The sequence below is a fragment of the Nannospalax galili genome, unplaced genomic scaffold (genome assembly GCF_000622305.1).
Source record: "Nannospalax galili isolate Female #2095 unplaced genomic scaffold, S.galili_v1.0 scaffold517, whole genome shotgun sequence".
NCBI lineage: Eukaryota > Metazoa > Chordata > Mammalia > Rodentia > Spalacidae > Nannospalax > Nannospalax galili.
In genome coordinates, this window is record NW_008340098.1 from 922,846 (window position 1) to 942,732 (window position 19,887).

The 19,887-nt window shown below is 46.0% G+C and overlaps 1 protein-coding gene across 5 annotated transcripts in view; it reads right to left on the minus strand.

The window, feature by feature from the left end:
• Otof (otoferlin) overlaps positions 1–19,887 on the minus strand; it is a 230,539-nt gene that overhangs the window by 180,891 nt on the left and 29,761 nt on the right. For 3 of the 5 annotated variants that reach the window (XM_029564462.1, XM_008835004.2, XM_029564460.1), the window contains exon 3: positions 3,278–3,312. The exons of the other annotated variants lie outside the window; for them this stretch is intronic. The gene's annotated coding sequence lies outside the window, so the exon portion shown is untranslated. The remainder of the gene's footprint in view (positions 1–3,277; positions 3,313–19,887) is intronic. 5 annotated transcript variants of the gene reach the window in all.

The following is a 19,887-nucleotide window of genomic DNA, read 5'->3' on the forward strand; positions in this document are numbered from 1 at the left end:
TCACCCCACCATCCTGGAATTTCTGTCCCCCTATACTTGTCTGGCTTACTTGAAGATGCACAATATAGAGACAGATGCACAGTAGGAGTTGGGTCACTCCATCCTCCATTCTGCCTTCCTTATTTGGGGGTACCTTCCATCCCACACTGACCCATTCTTTTTCTTTTCGTAAAGGTAGCAGGAACTACCCAATTGAGGTATGGGCCCTGAGGAATGGGACCAGGAGTGGGCCAGAAAGAGCTTTGAGAGAAATCTGTGGGACAGGTTTGAACTGAAGTGGCACTTTTCCTAGGAGCCTTTGGACAGACAGGGCAAGGGCCTTCTGTCAGTTGCTTTTCTTGTTTCTATAATAGAATACCTGACAGAAACAACTTAGAGGAGAGATTTGTTTTGGTTTCTAGTTCAAAGGGATACAGCCCTTCATGGTAGAGAAATGCACGGTGCCTGGAGCAGTTGGAATAGCTGGATCTATGGTCATGGAGTGGCCTATTATATCCCAGCAGAACAAGAAGCAAAGAGAGCAGAACCTACCTATAACCCACAAGTTCCACCTGTAGAGATCTACATTTGCCACCAAGGCCCTAAAGATTCTATAGCCTCCCATATTAGAGGGAGATCAAGTATTCAAACACATGAACCTGCCTGGGATGATTACATTTAAACCATAATAGGCCCCTTCGGTGGGAACGGAAGCAGGCTGGAAATAGGATCTGAACAGGTGTCACCTCAAGGTCTAGGTGGTCAATTCACATGGGAGAGTCCCTTAGGATGGCTTGCTTCCCAGGACACCATTCTCAGGATACTAATACAGAGCAAAGAAAATGGAGGGGCAGTATTCAAGAGAGAAAACCCAGGTGTCTTCCATCTTCTCCCTCTCCAGATCCTCAGTACCACCACCATCACTATCACTACCACCCCACATGCCAGTACATATAAGGAATCATGGAAACCAAAGATACCCTTCAAGAATTCCTAGTTTAGAAAGAAGAGAAGAGCAGCCTCATCATGCTTTATTGCCAGGAAGACAAACCAGTGCAACCCCTTTGAAGGACAATTTCATTACACCTATCAATTTTTAAGATAAATCTACCCTATGCCCAGCAGGTCTATGATTAGAAATTTCTCCAGTGGATTTAGTGTGGTCATTGGATAAGCATTTTGTACATAAATGTTTAATAGAGTATCATTTGTAAAAGTGAAAACCATAAACAATATAACTATCCATAACTGGGATTGATAATGAATTATAGTTCATCTGCACAAGGGAAAGCTCCAGAGCCATTGAAGAGGAATGAGTGGGTCTCCATGTGCTTTGTGTAAAACTGGCAAAGAGGACAACTCCAAAAAAAGATAAAGATGCAGAACAAAATGAATAGAATGTGGGATGCGGGGTGCATGGGTGTAACTGGTGAGGGATGCATGAAGATCTGTACATGGATCTCTTGGAGCCCAGATGAGAAACTGACAGTAATAGGAGCTGAGTCAGAGAGAAGGAGCAGCAGGAGACATTTGCTTTCTGTTTGGAACTTGGATTCTATCTGGAATTTCTAGTCATACTTATGTATTATTTCATTTCATTTCATTTTTAAAGTTTTAAAAAATGTGTATGAGTGTTTTGACTGCATGTATGTAAGTGCAATATGTGTATGCACAGTGCCCTCAGAGGCCAGAAGGGGGTGTCATAGGTCTCTTGGAACTTGAGTTGCAGACAATTGTGAGTTGCCATGTGAGTGCTAGGGATCAGACCCGCTGCACAAAAAGAAAGTGCTCTTAATCCCTAAGCCATCTTTCCAGCCCTAACATCTTATTTTATTTTTATGTACTCATTACTTTTTAGAAAATATCAGTAAGGATTAGGTGGGTAGTAAGATATAAGTCATTTGGAGTTTTGCTAATTTTTTCTGTATTTAAAAAAGTGAGCTGGGGATGTGGATCAATGCTAGAGCACTTGCTTGGCATGTATGAGGACCTAGGTTTCATTCCTATAAGGGGTGGGGGACCAAAAGGTAAGCAAATAGTATTTTTTTTAAAGGAAAAGAACACAGCCTCAAGACTGTCCCTGGTCTCCATAGATCCTTGTCACCTAGCTACCCCTATTGCTGCCTGGAGAGTCTTATGCTCATGGCCTTAAGGCTGGGCATGGTGCTTGGGGAGAGTCAGTCCCAAAAGGGCAGATGAGGACAAGAGGAATCCAGAACAGCATACCTAAATGGTCTTCTTACTCCTATCTTCCCTGACTTCCCCTAAAGATATCATGGAGAGCTCATTCATACACCAAACAGGTTTTATCGAATACCTGCTCCAGCCAAGTGCATCTACCCCGATCATCCCATTCTGTGCTGTAGAGCCATTTGTCACATCTCTATGCTGGATTATGATGGCTTTGACCAGGAGCCTTCCCATAGGACAGGAATTTGCTGGAGAACAGGGCCCAGGGCCATTCACCCCACATTCTTTGATCACATTGTATATGTAGGGGAGCCTGAGAGGGCAGGGCAGGGAGGGGACAGGCAGCAGACTGAGTGTCAGTGATGCTTCCAAATTCATGGCCAGTGTGCTAGACAGTTTTAGTGTCAACTTGACACACCTGGATATTGAGGGAGCCTCAATTGGGGAATTGCCTCCATAGAACTGGCCTGTGGCCATGTCTGTGGGGCATCTTCTTGATTGCTGAGTGATGTGGGAGGGCCCAGCCCACTGTGGGTGGTGCCACCCCTGGGCAGGTGGGCCTGTGTTGCACAAGAAAGCAGGCTGAGCAGGGGCCAGGGGAGCAAGCCAGTAAGCAGCATTCCTCCATGACCTGTGCTCCAGCTCCTGCCTCCAGGTTCCTGCCCTGAGTTTCTACCTTGGCCTCCCTGATGAACTGTGACCTGGGAGATGTAAGATAAAATAAACCTTTCCTCCCCAAGTTGGTATTGGTCAAAGTATTTTGTTACAGCAATGGAGAAAACAACTAGGAAAGCCAGTGAATGGTCCAAATAGGCTTTACCCTTTATTTTCTAAGCCTTCCTTCATTGTCCTCATTGTCCCCAGGAAGCTCTGCCAGCCTAGGATGCTATGAAGAATTTCTGCCTTGGGTGTCAGCAAACCACATCACAGGGGAAGCCTGATGCCCCCTTCCATTCCAGTGGGCCCTCAGGGCTGCCTGCCCATGCCAGCTGCTGCCCCAGGGCTGTGTGACTCTGAGCAGGGACCATGCTCAAGGACCAGAGTGAAGCCACTCCAAGGAAGAACCCAGCTCAGTGAGGAGGAAAAGAGGACCTGGGCCTCGACTCACCTTAGAATCTCATTTCTCGTCAGGAAGGTCAGGGCCTACAACAAAACAGAGAGGTAACCTGCCACTCAATCCGGTCTTTGGGCCCTGGAAGAGCAGAGAGTCTTAGGGGAAAAGGGAATTCCCTCATGGAACAGCTGGGGAAATGGAGGCACTGTAACCCACAGGAGTAGATGTCTGTGGTGGTGGTAGAGGAGGAAACAGTGTCCTGACTTCTTTACCATACAATGGGAAGGAAGCAAAGTAGCATATAGTCTGGGAGAGCTGGGTTCTGGGACAGGAGATATGGGGTGAGGGGGATGAGAGGGGCTGATCAGGGCCATGTGAATACAAGTTTAGCAGAGGCAAGAGACATCCTTGCCTGCCTGGTAAACTTTAGAATCTCAGGCAAGAGTTCTCCCCTTCGTCCCTCTTGCCTTGTGTAGCCTGACTACCCACCTGGTACTCTTCCAGGTCCTCCCACTGCATCTGGTACCTCAAACACTGCCCCATGCCAACCCAGCCTCCTCTGGCCAGCATAGAACCTCCACCCAAGGACTCAACAGCTGGTACAGTCCATTGATTCAGTTGCTATGGTGACCCATGTTCCACCTTCTACCCCTGAGTTGGCAAACGGGTTCTCTTGGTGCCCTAAGAAACATCAACTCAAAAACAACAAATAGACAGGCAGACTAAAGACAGTCTTGAGATTGTTGACTCAGGAGTCACGATGCCTGGGATGGAGTTCCAGTCTTGCCATGTGCTGACCATGTGACCTGGGACAAGCTACTCAACCTCTGTGATTATTAGTGTCCTTCCCTGTTCAGTGGAGATGGCAATCAGGACTGTTGTGGGACTCATTGAGTTGGTGCAGGTAACGATGCCTGGCACATAGTGAGTATTCAGTAAGAGTTAGAACCAGGTCCTGAGTACTGTGCTGGGTGTGGGATACAGATGATGGGCAAGCATAGATCCTGACTTCAGGAGGTAGTCTAAGAGACACAGAGAAGGGTACTCCACACCATCATTCAGGGTCCCTGCAGGAACAGAGGGTACATTCAAATGTGGATGACACAAAGGGATCCTACACAAGGATGAGGCCAAGGGTAGAAAACCACTAGGATAGGGAAGTAATCAGGGCTCCTAACCCTGGTTCTGGCCAAAGGCCTGTGGAATGATCTCTCATCTCCTAGGGGTCAGAGAGCAGGGTAGAACAGTACAGTCTGTGGATCAAGAAAGACGGAAAAGACAACGAGCACATCCATTGTTTTGCAGCACTGGGGGTCCCCCAGAAGTCTCCTCCCCCTTGCCCAGGGTGTTCTCCACATCCACCCTCAGGGTAGTCTCTTTGGCATAGGTTATATCCTGTCGTAGGCTGACCTGGAAAGGAGCCTGGGACTCAGATGTGGTAAATTCTCTAGAAATGCAACTGCCTGTCCTTCTCAGAAGTAGAGGATGACACAAGCAAGCCCAAGCCTTCATCCCTTTACTTATTCAACAGACGCCAGTGCCCAGGACTCCACTTGATCCTGGCAAGAAAAAAAACTGAATGTGGACTCAGTCCCTTAAGATTTCTGCTTTCAGCCAAGTGTGGTGGCACATACCTTTAATCCCAGAACACAGGAGACAGTGGCAGGAGGATCTCTATGAAATGAGGCCAGCCTGATCTAAATAGTAAATTCCAGGTCAGCTGAGGCTACAGGGAGACCGTCTCAAAAACAACAACAACAACAACAACAAAATTGCTTTCTATGTACACATACTCAGAGCACTCACCCTGTCCCCATACACACATACCATGTGCATTCGCACCCCATGAGCTAGAAGCCAGTGTCATCAGAGATAGTGATACAGAGTCATGAGTACACAGAGGAAAAATGACTAGGCAAGAAGACAGTCAGGCATATGGCGTGGCTAACCTGACATTGCTGCACAATGTTGTTGCCTACAAAGTTCATACTTGAACTGTGCAATCGAGTTCAAATAAATTTTTATTCCAAAAAAAAAAAGACTCATAATGTTTTAAGTAAGTTTACAATGTTGACTTGGGCAGCATTCATAGCTGGGCTAACCTGACATTGCTGCACAATGTTGTTGCCTACAAAGTTCATACTTGAACTGTGCAATCGAGTTCAAATAAATTTTTATTCCAAAAAAAAAAGACTCATAATGTTTTAAGTAAGTTTACAATGTTGACTTGGGCAGCATTCATAGCTGTCCTGGTGTGCATGTGGTCTGTGGTGTACAGGTAAGACTAGCCTGATTGTAGACAGTGACACTTATGTGGCTGTTATATGTGGTGGTCAGGAACATGGGCTTTGAAATGTTCATAGCCTGGCTACATCACTTTAAGCAAATCATAAGACTACTGTAAGCCTCAGTTCCCATCTCTATAATGGGACTAGTAAGTGCCTACTTTCTAATATTGCCAAGATAAAAAGAATAGCATACATGTAGCTTGTTTATCAAAATACCTAGTACAAACTGAGTATTTGATAGAGGGGAAATACTATTATCACTTTAAAGAGCCTGGAAGAAGTGCATGACTTCAACAGGTCATCAATCACTAAACCCCATCCAAATGCGCTGGGATGTGTCTGCCAAAAGCCAGGTCACTGTGTGCTCACAGCAGCTGGGATTCTTGTCTTGATACTCAGGGGACTGCAAAGTTGGTAAGGTTACAGGATGCTCTGGGACTAGGAAAGTTGTAAATTTGGGAGTCCGAACATGTTGGATGGGACACCTAAGGATGCCTAAATCTTCAAGAGCCCACCCTGGCAGGCTCCTTTCCTCTCTAGTCTTTTTCAGAGCTCCTGATACCACAAGGCTCAGCAGTTTGACATCAGCCTGTTATGTCTTTAACACCCCACTGGCACTTGCTAAAAGAAGACAACAAAAACAAAAGAGAACTGCCCTGCAGCTCAGAGCTTTTAGCTCCTCACTCAGTCAATTGAGCTAGACAGGGGAAACTGGTGAGGAAGACAGATGACACCTTACCCTCACTCAACCCAGACACACTCAGCCAGACATGCTCCAGGAATGTGAATTCACAGTCCTCGGGAAGTCACAGTGCTATGAGAGGCAGAAAGCAAGGACCAGGCCAGAAGCTGATCCCAGAGCTGCTGAACATTCTCAAAGCCTCCAAGGCATGGGACACTGGAGCAGAGGCCTGAGTGACAGTGCTGAGCTGGGCCCAGAAGGCAATGGGATCCAGCCAGAACTAAGTAACACTGCATGGTTTTCATGTTTGTCTTACAGGGTACCTTCCCTTCTGAAAATGATGCAGGTTTGTCATTTACAACTGGGATATAATGTTGTCTTTATAAATATAGCTCTTTAATGAAAAGAAATAGGAGCCCCTTTAAAGAAAAATATTAAGCAAATAATTTTACAGGTGCTAGAGGAATGTGACAGAAATCACAATGCTCTCTCATTTTCTCTCTCTCTCTCTCTCTCTCTCTCTCTCTCTCTCTCTCTCTCTCTCTCACACACACACACACACACACACACACACCCCAAGGCTTGCCTGCCCTGCTTCTCTCCTGTCTTTCTGCTTTCATCTTCCAACCCCTACCTGTCTCTAACCCACTGCCCCCACCCCATCCCTACAGCTCTGTGATTTCATCCTAGACATGCCTTTTATTGGTTCTTACCAGTAACAATAGTAGCAATAAGAATGTCACCTTGCATTTGCATATCCCTTTACAATTCCAAAATGCTTTTATATGCACCATCTCATCTCCTTTGCCCTAGGAATAAAAGACCATGCTCTTTGAAAGAAGAAAGAAAGAAAAAATAAATCCTCAAATGTGGTTTTTGTCTTCAATATACTCACCCATCTGCATCCCTTCCCCAGCCCTCTGTGGCTCCCTGACTCGTCTGCCACAATGATTTCCAAACAGGTTTAATTGAGCAGTGAGGAAGCTCCAGAAGGACAGTTCCACATCCTGCCTCTCTAGGGTCAGTCATCTTGCAGTGAACTCCACAGATTTGTAAAACTCTAGCCCCTACCCTGATTTGATTTAGTTGTCTTGTGAAATGCAGCAGGTGTTGAAAAATAGCTGGTATCTGAGTCTCGCCAGTATTGTCCTTCTGCTTGGTGATCATGGCTGGGCGTGGCGGCACAAGCCTTTAGTCCCAGCACTCAGGAGGCAGAGGCAGGCAAATCTCTATGAGTTTGAGGCCAGCTTGGTCTACATAGTGTGACCAAGCCAGCTGGGGCTACAGGGAGACCCTGTCTCAAAAAAGACCAAGCGGGGAGGGGGGGCAATTCTCACAACTCAAAAATACAAAAATAAATAAACCAACTAAAAAACGAGTCAAATGGAAATGGGGCTGAAGAAATGGCTCGGTGGTTAAGAGCACAGACTGCTCCTGCAGAAATCCACATTTGGGTCCCAGCACCCATGTCGGGCAGCTAATAACTGCCTGTAATTCCACCTTCAAGGGATCTGACACCCTCTTCTGGACTCAGTGGGTATCTACATTCACATGTGCATGTACCACCCCCCCAACACACACACATATACACATTGTTTAAAAAGAAAATAACTCTTTTTTAAAATGGGCCAAGGATATGAATAGGTATTTTTCCAAGAAGATACGTGAATGGCAAAGGAATCCATTGAAAGAAGTTCAACATCACCAGCCATTGACAAGCAGGGTGCAATTCTACACTACGCTAAGATACCTTTTCCTTCACACCCACTAGGATAACTGTTTTGTAAAAGAGAAATAAGTGTGGGTGAGAACGTGGAGAAATAAGAGCTCTCATGCACTGCTGGTTGGAAATGTGAGATGGCAGGACACCTTGAAGGGTGTCCATTCCTCAACTGTGAAGGAGAGTCACTGCATGACCCAACAGTTCCACTCCTATGAGTCCACCTGAAAGAAATGTTCATGGCAGGGTCATTCACTACAGCCAAAAGTAGAAGCATGGTCCATCAATGGGTGCCTATCTATAAGGCAGGATAGTGCTTGGCAATAGGAAGAAATAAAGTATGGTTGAAGCATGGCTTAAAAGCACTGAAAACATGAAATGGAGCTAATCACAGATGCTGTGTGAAATATCTAGAGTAGATAAGTGCATATGACAGAGAGAAGACTGGTTGCTGTTGGCGCTGTGGGACAGGGAAACAGGAGAGTGACTAACTGAAAATGGGGACCTGATTGCTTCATGGGCTGATGAACAGGTTCTAAAATTAGATGGTGGTACAATTCTGAATATCCTTAAAAAACATCAAGTTACATACTTTACAGGAGTGAATTGTGTGGTGTGTCAATTATGCCCTAAAACTGCTATTTTTAAAATGGCAAGGGGGCGTTTAAGTACTAGCTTAGTGCCTGGCACACAAGTAAGCCATTGTAAATATTATTAAATAATGTGTAAATGAGAGAATTCAGATCTATTTCCTCAGCCCAGTCCTCTAACCCAAGGGGCTCCACCCAGGGCCGTTTTCTTTCCTAGGCTTTGGTGGGGTCACCAGCTGATTCTGAACCTCAGCTAGATTTTGCTAGGTACTCCCCACAGGCATCAAAGCTTTGTCAGCTTTGTCTGTAGACAGGAGTCTCTGAATTCCTCTGTGTGGCAAGAAGCGGGCTGAGTGAGTGGATCCTGGTTTCTTTAAGGCTATCCTGGGTAAACAGGAAGAATAAAGATGGCAGGGCTGACTTGGGAAAAACACACTTAAAGATGGAGATTAGGGTCTTGGAAACATTTTTAAGAGCACTGGGAATCTGGCATTGGAAGCCCTGCTTTCCTGAGGCAAAGGGACTTCTAGATGCCTGCCCTGCAGTCTGCTACACTGCTCTCTAGTCCAGCACTGTACAGTGTGCAAAAGCGCAGCACTAGTGCTCACCAGGCAGAGGGTGCCCAAAGCTGGGCTCCGACCTTTGGTGGTCTTATGGCTTTGGCAGAATTCTAGAGGTTCAGGACCAGGCCAGCCCAGAACAGGGTGTAAAGGGCCCAAAAGCCTTGTAGCCTAGTGCCTGATACAGGGTTCATTAGGTGCTTTCCCGGAGTTTAAAGGAACCCCAGGGCCTCCCCCAGAAACATGTTGTTGTTGTTTTGTTGTTGTTGTTTTGTTTTGAGACAGGGTCTCCCTGTAGCTTCAGCTGACCTGGAACTTGCAATGTAGACGAGGCTGGCCTTGAACTCACAGAGATCCGCTAGCCTCTGCCTCCCAAGTGCTGGGATTAAAGGTGTGTGCCACCACGCCGAGCTACCAGAAGCATGCTTACTACCCAGAACACCAAGTGTGGCAACTGTGGATAGATAATACCCTGAAATTTAGACCTTTGTGTTCTTTTCCCCATCTTCCCACAAGACACCATTTCTCCTTTAGTACCTTGGTTCACGTTGCCTGGGAGAAAATAGAACTGCTGGGGGTAGGGAGCTGGAAAGAGGTGGCCAATGTTCTTTTCTCTTTTTTTCTCTCTCTCTCTCTCTTTTTTTTTTTTTTTAAATAAATCAGGCTTCTGAAAATCAAAAGGGAAGCTTAAAGGAAGCAGAGACTAGAGTTTATAAAAAGGCAGATGAAGGGCTGGTGAGATGGCTCAGCAGGTAAAGGTACTTCCTGTGCAAGCTTGGTGATCACAAAGTTGTCCCCTGGTGACATGTGCCCCCACAGGCATTGTTCACACAGATAATAATAATAATAATAATTTTTTTAAGACAAATGAAAAGGGGGCTGGAGAGATGGCTCAGCAGTTGAAAGAACCTGGGTTTAGTTCCCAGCACTGACATGGCAGCTCACAGCCACCTGTAACTCCAGTTTCAGGGGATCTGATGCTCTCTTCTGGCCAATTCTGGCCAGGCATGAACACGGTACATACACATATACACAGGCAAAACACTAAAGCTTTTTTTTTTTTTTTTTTCAAGCTGGGTATAGTCATGAGAATGCTTCTCTAACCTAGTGTAAGCAGTGAAGATACATGGATCCCCGAGAGCTGCTAGCCAGTCTAGCCATGGTGAGTGTTAGGATCTGTGAGAGACCCCTATCTCAAAAATTAAAATGAAAAGCAATAGAGCAAGACACCTGATGTCACCCTCTAGCCCGACATACATGTACACACACACACACACACACACACACATACACTCACCAAGGCAGATGAAGACAGGAAGTGCCATATATACCACCAGGGAGGCTGGTGAGGGTCTTCCACACAGAGAGGCCCCACTGCTTTTTCCAATGTAAGACTCTCCATCCTAACATCTAGCCTGCCTGGGATGGCCCAGAAAAATCACAGCTATTTGCTTCTCAAAGCTTTGCTTACTTAGCCCAAGTAACAGACACCCCTGTTTTCAATGGCCCTGGACACTGAAAACCTCCTCAGAAAAGCAGGTAAGTATCCTTGGCATTTAGAGAACACGAAGGGCTGGTGGGTATGGGGGTGGAAAGAAACATTCTTGGACACTGGACAGTGGTGACCTTGTCCTTTTCCAGCTTTCATCAGATGCCCGGGTGCCCCACGTCACACCCTGGTTTCAGACACTGCTGCCTGAACAGGTCCACATGAGCATTAGCCATCTCCCAGTGACTGAGTATTGCCCCAAGGACTCTTCAGCCTTCAATTTCTTTCCTGGAATTGTCTATTAAGAAATGTCCTCAACCTGTGTATTAACAAAAGCCAAAAGTTCAGAGAGACAGTTTTGGGGGACCTTCAGTCCGTGGGGGTGGGAGCTGGTGGTACTTCTGGGAGACAGCTCTGGAGGGGTTCTGTAACCTCAGCCGGTATAGGTATAGGTCAAAGCTCTTAGAGACAGAGGAACTGGACACACCAGGACAGCCACCCAGAAATATCCTCTCTCCTGCCTTTCTCCCAGGCCTGGGATCAGCTCTCAAAGGACTTACACAAAAGTTCTCTATCAGAGTTTGTTTTTATGTGACACCATGCTAGGTTACCCCTCACGTTGCTGGGAGGCTTTGGTGATGATGCCCTGCCACTTAAGCTGAGAAAGTAGGGAGCAGCTCTTTAACAAGAAAGAAAATTCCAAAACTTTCTTTCTCATTGGAGAAGCTGCCAGTTTTTTTGTTTGTTTGTTTGTTTTTTGTTTTTTTTGTTTTTTTGTGTTTTTTTTTTTTTTTGGTCTTTTTTTTTTTTTTTTTTTTAAAAAAAAAAAAAAATCCCGGAACTTTTCTGTATATACCTGCGGGGGGCAGGGGTTGTTCGTTTTATTTCTTTAGTCAAAAATTTGAGACAGGGTCTTCCTGTAGCCCCAGCTGTCCTGGAACTCACTGTGTAGACCAGGCTGGCCTAGAACTCACAGAGATCCGCCTGCCTCTGCCTCCCAAGTGCTGGGATTTAAAGGCGTGCGCCACCACGCCCAGCAGCTGCCAGTTTTTAATTCTAAAATTTCATAGACCAATCTTAGAGATCAGCCTTGGGACTTCTGCTTTACAGATGAGCAGACTGAGGCCCAAAAGGAGATTTGCCCAAGACAAAGCAGGAGGAGGCAGTCCAGGAAGCCTGTCTCCTCCCTCTCCACAGACTTCTACAAGCTGCCTGCTGGAGGTCACAGAGCTTGGTCTAATGAGATCTTATCTGCGGAAATGCCTCATAAACCACAAAGCACCATAAAAATACCATTTGTCCTGATGTGCGCCAGGGACTAGAACTCAGAACTATGAGCTCCTGCCCCGTGCTTTGGACTGGACAATGAGAAGACTCCATAGGTACACAGGTAGTGATTTAGAATTTGTGTATATGTGTGCATGTGTGTATAGTCCAGAGGACAACTTTGGGAGTCATTTCTCAGGCACCATTCACTTTTTTTTTTTTTTTTGAGACAGGGTTTCTCACTCACCTGAAATTCACCAAGCAAGCTAGGTTAGACGGTCTGCAAAAGGAATATGAGTTCTGGGGACTGAACTCAGATCCTCACGCTTACAAAGCAGGCACTTAACAGATTGAGTTAGCACCCAGTGTGTCTCTCTTTCAGATACTTGCTGACTCAAGTCTCTTGATGTCACCCTCTGTGCTGAGTGCTTCCTACCCAGCTTCTACTGGGTGGTAGGGGCTTTGGGGTGGCTATTTGCTGTCCTGGTCTAATATTCACTTATTCATACAGCTATTTTTATTCTTTTAAGAGTCAGAGAAGCTCCTCTGAAGTGAGGACGTTAAGCTAGACCTGAGAGGACAGGCAACAGATTCAGATGTGAGGAAAGGGTGCTCCCTGGTTATACAGGAGCATGTGGGAAGGAACCCCAAAAGAAACTTGAGGTGCTGGAAGAACAGAGATTGTGGTGATGGAAAGAAATCAGGAGCCAGGTGAGGGGAGCAGAAGGTGGCTGGGGGCAGATCTGGCATCAAAGTTTTCTGTGAAGAGCAATGGGAAGTCCTTTGCAGGGTGTCATGCTGAGAAATGACATAATCCCATTTCTGTTTTTAAGGGATCACTCTGCCTATAGGAAGGCTGGAGAATGCATTGGAAGAAGGCCACGAGGAGACTACTCGTGAGGAGACTACCGAGTAACCCACAGGAGGAGGATGGCTGGGACAAGGTTGTGGCTGTGAGGAGAGAACTGGATGACTTCATGTGACATCTCAAGACAGATGGAATACGGGAGGGGAGGGAACAGGAACTGTGTGTGGCCCTCAGGATCTGACCCTGACCACATTGAGGAGAGAATGCTGAAGAGCTGGGTGGAAGAAGAAGATTTTGAATGATTTGAGTTTAAGATGTCTGTGTGACAGGCACATGGAGACAGCAAGAGGCACTGAGACATGAAGACTGAGGTCAGGACAGAGCCCCAGGCTGGAGACAGACATTAGGAAATGTCTGGGCATAGGTGGCATTAAAAACTGCAGGTGAGATCAGCAAAGGATCCCAGGGTGATGGAGACAGGGCTCCTGCTCACTAGAAGCTCTGTGAGTTGTAATGGAACAGGTAAAACTTCTTGGAGAACAGTTCCATGGAGGCCAGCCTTCCCACCAGGAATGAGTGGAGCAGAATCCAAAGCCATCTACTTGAAGGCAGCCAACACTAGAGGGGTCAAGCCTCAAAGGGAAAACATTCAGCGGTGACATTCAATACTGCTCAGTCCCTTGTGACTCCTGCTGATTCATGAGCAGCTCGAGACTAAGGAACTTCCAAGCGAGCAGAAAGTGAGGGACAAAAAGTGGGAAAGTTCTGCCATCTCCTATGGTGGGGAGCTAAGTGTGATAGTCAAACTACTAGGCAAGTATCCTGGTTTGCTTTTATGTTGCTGTGATAAACACTATGACCAAAAAAAACTTGGGGAGGAAAGGATTTGTTTCATCTTACAAATCTAATAATAATCCAGCACTGAAGGAAGTCAAGGCCAGGAACTCAAGCAGGGCAGGAACCTGGAGCAAGAACTGAAGCAGAGACCATAGAGGAATGCTACTTACTGACTTGCTCCACCTGCCTAGGGATGGAACCACCCACAGTGGCCTGGACCCTCTTACATCAATTAGCAATTAATAAAATAATTCACATATATGGCCAAGGCCAATCTCACTGAGAGATAATTCCACAATTAAAGTTCCCACTTCCCAGATGTCTCTAGCTTGTGACAAGTTCACAAAAACTAACCAGCACAGCAAAGATCTGAGGGCCAGGATCTCTGAGAGAAAAGAAGCACATCCAGGGTCAGAAGTTCTCTAGTGCAAGTGGTGGAACAGGACTGAGAGATGGGGAGCTGAGCAGAGTTGTTGACAGCCCACCAAAGAGGAAGAGCCCTAGCAAACAAGCTGGGCTTTCACGAGCACCCCAGAGAAGTTAGGCAGTAGGAGGAAGGGTGAGCCAGAAATAGAGCAACCCTCACAGTCTGACCGCAGGCATCACAACAGTCCAATCCCAGGCTGGATTAGGGTGACCTTCCATTTCTCTGACTGCCTTCCGGAAGGCAAAAATAAATCCTCTGTGATGAGAGGCAACATCAGTCAGAGCCCAGAGCATCTCCATAATAGAAACACCCCACAGGGGATCCAGATCTTATACTTTTCTGATCTAGACTTTAAAATAGCTATGATTAATATGGTTAAGAAAATAGATGATGAGGTAGAGAATTTCATAAAGAACCAGAATCAAAAAGAAGCAGGTAGAAATTACAGTAGAATGGATAGAATTGATATGTTTTAAAAGTGACAAATAAGGTCTGGAGATGTGGTTCCATGACAGAGCATTCACCCAGATGAACGAACCCCTGGGTATGAGCCCCATGCCCTTGCCCCCCCTCCAGAAGTCTAACCATTTTTCTCTGTCATTTGGAAGACATCTGGAAACTGGTAACTATGAGACCCAACAGGTCCAATCTGCAAACAGGATGGTTTGTGGGTAGGGGGGCAGAGCCAGTGGCAGCCTTCTATGGAGGAAATTTCACATTGAGACTGCGTCATGCTGGAATTTGAATGTGGGATGAATAAATCAGAATTCTGTTCTTCGGACTAAGAATGAAAAGTAGTAATGCTTGTTTCATTTTAGTTTGCTTCAGGGTCAACTTAAAATAAATAAGAAAAAAATGATAGTTTGCACTAAAAAAATTAAACTCTTTTTTTTCCAAATATCAGGTGTCATAACAGCCCTAGTACTTCAGTCACTTTTATTTCAAATTTTTTTAAGATTTACTTTTATTTTTTAAATTGTGTTTGTGTGTATGTGTGTATATGAGTGCAGTGCCCAAGAAGGCCAGAAGAGGGCATTGGCTCCCCTAGATCAGGAGTTACAGGCAGTTGTGAGCTGCCCAGTGTGGTTCGGGGGAACCAAACTTGAGTCCTGTGGAAGAGCAGCAAGCACTTTACCACTGAGTCATCTCTCCAGCCGGTACTTTCATCATTTTCAAATGTTTCTCCATCCCTGCAAAGGTTCATCTTTTGGAGCTTTTTTTAAAAAAGTCAAACTACAGAAGAAGCCCATGTTACAGTGTGAGACTGTAGCATTGAACTTTTAAACAAAATTTTTGTTGTTGAGCAAGACCTTTCAGTTGGTTTATTTTGTCCTTCCTTTACTGACCTTGTAAACTACTTAATTGCGAAATGTGGTTTGTCTCGGAGTGCCTCTTAACACTGTATTCTTTAAAACAGGAGATTTTCCATTGCATGGGAGACCAACAGCAATGTCTTCAACATACACGCTCACAGTGCAGGGCTCCTCGGCTCCCTTACTCAGGGACATATGGTTTTCATCAGCCACTTCTCTCTTCTTGGCAGCCACCAGGGCATGGATTTGCATTTTATTTAGCAATTGTCCCTACCCCCAACCCCTCGCTCCAAGCCCCTATTTACTATTCTTCCCTTTTCTCTGTCTCTCATGACCCCTTCTCTGTCTCCTTTCTCGAAGTGTGCCAATGATTGGCCAGACAACCTCAACTGACAGTGTTGCCTGTTTGCCAGACCTGGCCAGTAGAGCTCAGAAACAAGAAGTCAGCCCAAGGGTCTTTGGGAATTGGAGCACCCTCTAGGAGAAAAAGCTTTTGAAATCATATTGGTGGACCAATGAGAAACTCTTCTCACCATGAAAACTTCCCCCAAGGTTTCCATTGTACTTAGAATCAATATGGATGCCTCCCCATGGTCTTCAAAGTGTCTCTCCCCTCTCTCCAACCTTGTCTTGAGTAACTCTTCCTTACTCATTGCACCCTGACCTCAGTAGTCTCTCTTAGTCCTCAAAAAACAGCATCTTGAACCTCCTGAGGCAGCAGCACATAACCCAGACCCTTCTGTGGTAGGAGGTTGGGTAGTTAGGTGGGGAAGCACAGCCTCTATCCTCACAGGGTACCTGGCTCCAGGCACCACTATAAACTCCTGTCAGGGGTAAGACATCTCCTTCCCAGGACTGAGCTTAGCTCTTTAGACCTCATCTAGTCCAATCTCTTGTTTTGTAGGTGAGGGAAGAAGCCTAGATAGGGGAAGGGGCTGGCTTCTCAGCAGGACCTGGGAAATAAGGATGTGGCTATTTCCAAAAGGTTCTTGAACTGGAAAGGCAGGATAGGACTGAGATGTGCTGACAAGTGAGATGTCCTGTCAGGTGAAGAAGGATGTAACACAGGGGTAGGTGGGGCTAGTGGAAACGTCTCTTGGCTATAAACTTGAGAAGCAGGACAGAAAAAGTTACTATTTGGGCAACCATCAGCCTGTGGGGAGGGGGCTGGAGAGATGGCTCAGCAATTAAGCACACTGGCTGTTCTTGCAGAGGACCCAGGTTCTATTCCCAGCACCTACATGGCAGCTAACAACTGCCCATAACCCCAGTTCCAGGGGAATCTGACTCCAGTTCTAAAGGAATCAATGCCCTCTTCTGACCTCCTCGGATATTGCAGGACATGGGTGAACTTACATACAAACATCTTTAAAAAAATATTTTTAATTAAAAAAATTAAGATCAAGATTGGTAGGGGACTAACTGGTAGTTAGGACTAATAATTTGGTTGCATAAAGGGAAAATAATTTAAAATCTGGTCCTAAGTGGATTTCTAAGCAGACTGAGCATGGCCCAGAAGTAAGCTGGGGCAGGGGCGGGCCTGAATTACACCATGGGAGACCCCAAGAAGAGGCGGGGCAGTCTGTGGTGTTAGAGACAGACAGACCTGGTCGGGGCTGGACTCAAGGACATGAGATGGCTGGTAGGGAGGTAGGGACATGACCCATGACCAAGGGAATTGTTGGTATTTGGGTGCTTTTTGTGCTGAGATGCAATGCAGTTTTCCCAATAATATGTAAATCTGTTACATATGTCTTCTGATACTGCTTTATGGGAAATCAAGGAAAGGGATCTATGCTTTATATTTGTCTTAACATAGAACAAAGAAGAAAAAAAGAGTCTCAAGAAGGAGGGAGCAATAGCAGGAAGGAAAAAGGGAATGAAGAAAAGAGGAAGAAAGGGAAGGAAGGAAGGAGAGCTGGAGGGAAGGGAGAAAGGAGGGAGGGAAAGAAAGAGGAAGGGAAGGAAAGAAGGGAGGGAGGGAAATAGGAAGGAAGAGAGGGAGGGAAGGAGGAAGGAAGAGAGGGAGGGAGGAAGGAAGAAAGGGAGGGAGGGAGGGATGGAAGGACTTCAGGACAAACAATACCAGAGTGAGATGGATTGGGAACGAATCTCCAGAAGCACTGCAGAGTCCTGGATTTCCCTCTCCTGTAGGTTGAGGGCTTGATTCATTTTCTCTTGTGTATGAAAAGATGTGATGGCTCTACAAGGCATCCAGATTTAATTTTGTGTGTAAGTCACTGACTGATCAGGAAGAAGACAGAGCAGGGCTGGTGAGGTCCTGCATGGGTGCTATGGGGCCTTAAGGAGGCTCATCCTCTTGGTGTCTAAATTCAGCTGTGTTCTATCAAAGGAAGGTCCTCAGGTCATGTTGACCAGGATGACTACAGAAACCTTTGCAGAATCAGGAGGGCAATGGGAGCACCATGTTCTCTCTCTTTCTCTCTCTCTCTCTCTCTCTCTCTCTCTCTCTCTCTCCCTCCCTCCCTCCCTCCCCCCCAACACTGACACACTCACATGCACACACACCCCTTTTATATAATATAAATGGGTCTGACTCTGTGTTTTCCCTGCCCTCTTGCTCTTTCTTCAAGTTTCTTTTAAATTATGGATTGCCTCATTAACAGCCAGTTAAGATGGCTGAGTGACTTCATCCGTACTTCAGGGCAACCCTGGGATCCTCTTTGCTTTATAAGAGGACACGCTCCTTTTTCTCCCACTTAGAAACAGATTGCCCCAGCTGCTGACCTTAAGTCAAAGTGTTTTGTTCTCTACAGAAATGTGTTTTAAATCATAGCCATGATGGGGGTCCTCTCAAAGGGTCTCCAGCATCAGATTATCAGGTTAAAACCTTATACAGCACATACTTTATTGTAATATACTTTTAAGACTGTTTCCCCTGGGAGCTAATGTGGGCATCTTCATCTAGAGGAGGATGATCAGGGTGGAGGGGATTAGAAACCATTTCACATATAATGTGAATCAGAGATATTGAGTCTAGAGAACAGAAAGAAAGCACACGACTGTTAGTGAGGGCTCTAGCTTATAAGGGAGGAAAATGCAACAAAGTAGATTAAGCAAGAAAAGTACTATTGGCTCATATAACAGGGAGAATCAGTAAGTTTCAAGAATGGCTGTATCTTGGGGCTGGAGAGATGGTTTCATGGTTAAGAGAACTTGCTGCTTGTTCCAGAGAGCCCAAGTTCAGTTCCCAGCACTTGTATCCAGCGACTCACAACTACCTGTAACTCAGACACCACAGGATCATTGTCCTCTCTGGCCTCTGCCAGTACCTGAACAGATGTGGCACATACACACACACACACACACACACACACACACACACACACCAAGGATAGCTGAATCCAGTTCACCAAGGTCTTTGGGGTTCTCTCCTCCAGTGGCACAACTCTACTTGCATGATCCAAAGCTGGTTCTTGTGCCTCAAACTATATCCTTAGGGTTCTGAGTCATGCCATCTCTCAAATATTTTCTCCTCATGTGACAGGAAGCCTTCTTAGTCATCGGTAGCCCAGATTCATATCCTATTTAGAGACCCCTTTTGAACAAGATGGTCTTCCCTAGCCACTATGTTGTAAAAGTTCTAGGCCCAACTGGTTGGCTCAGATGAATCACAGTCTTAACCCCTGAAGCAGCTCCTGTGGCCAGATCAGGTGCTCCCTATTGACTTGGCCTGGGCATGAACATACTTGCTGGTTTGGGGAAATTGCAATCAGCCCTACCTAAATCACAAGAAATAGATTCCTCATAGGAGGAAGTTCTATTTAACACAGGAGGGGCCAAAGATGTAACAAGCAGATGAAACCAGCAGATATTCCCCACAATTATCGAGCAATCCTGAAGGAATTTGATCATGCCACTGTCTTTCTTTACATCTTCCCACAGCTTCCTATGGCCCCCCTGAAACAAGTACAGGTCCTTACAGTGGGCTGCAAACTGCTCTGCTCTGGCCTGCTCCTGCTCAGCTTTACCCACCATTCCTGCCCATATTCAACTCTGGCTCCTTTCCATGAGAGCTGGTCAGCCTTCACTGCTTCCTCCACAAGCAGGGACCAACCTTTCTCCTAATTCTCTGCAACTCAGTCAGATAAAACACAATTTCCTGAACCCTAGGGAAACAGAGGAAGTACCCACCCCAGCATGCCCAATCACTGCTCTGAGGTGGCTGCTGTGGAAACACATGACCCAGAGCTAACTTTGAAGTCCCTTCCAAGCCCAATCCCACCAGAGGGGCAAAGCTCCTTCTACCATCAGGTCTGTTCCAACTTTCCCCTCTCTCGTGTCCAGGACTAAGCTGGGCTACCCTCACCCAAGCCTCGGAAGTGTTTTTCTTTCTCGTATCCAAGATCTGCCTCTTGAGCCCTCTTGTCCTGCTGCAGAAGTGGATTCTTTCTTGCATTATTGATAAAGTGGTATCAAAAGTATCATGGTGCGTGATACACCTATGGGATTGGCGAGATGGCTCAGTGGTTAAGAGCACTGGCTGCTCTTGCAGAGGACCTGGGTTTGATTCCCAGCACCCACATGGTAGCTCACAGCTGTCTGTAACTCCAGCTCTAGGGGATCCAATGCCTTCCTCTGGCCTCTTCATGTGGTGCTCTTACAATACGTGCAAGTAAATACTCATACACATAAAATAAAAATAAATAAATATTAAAAAAAT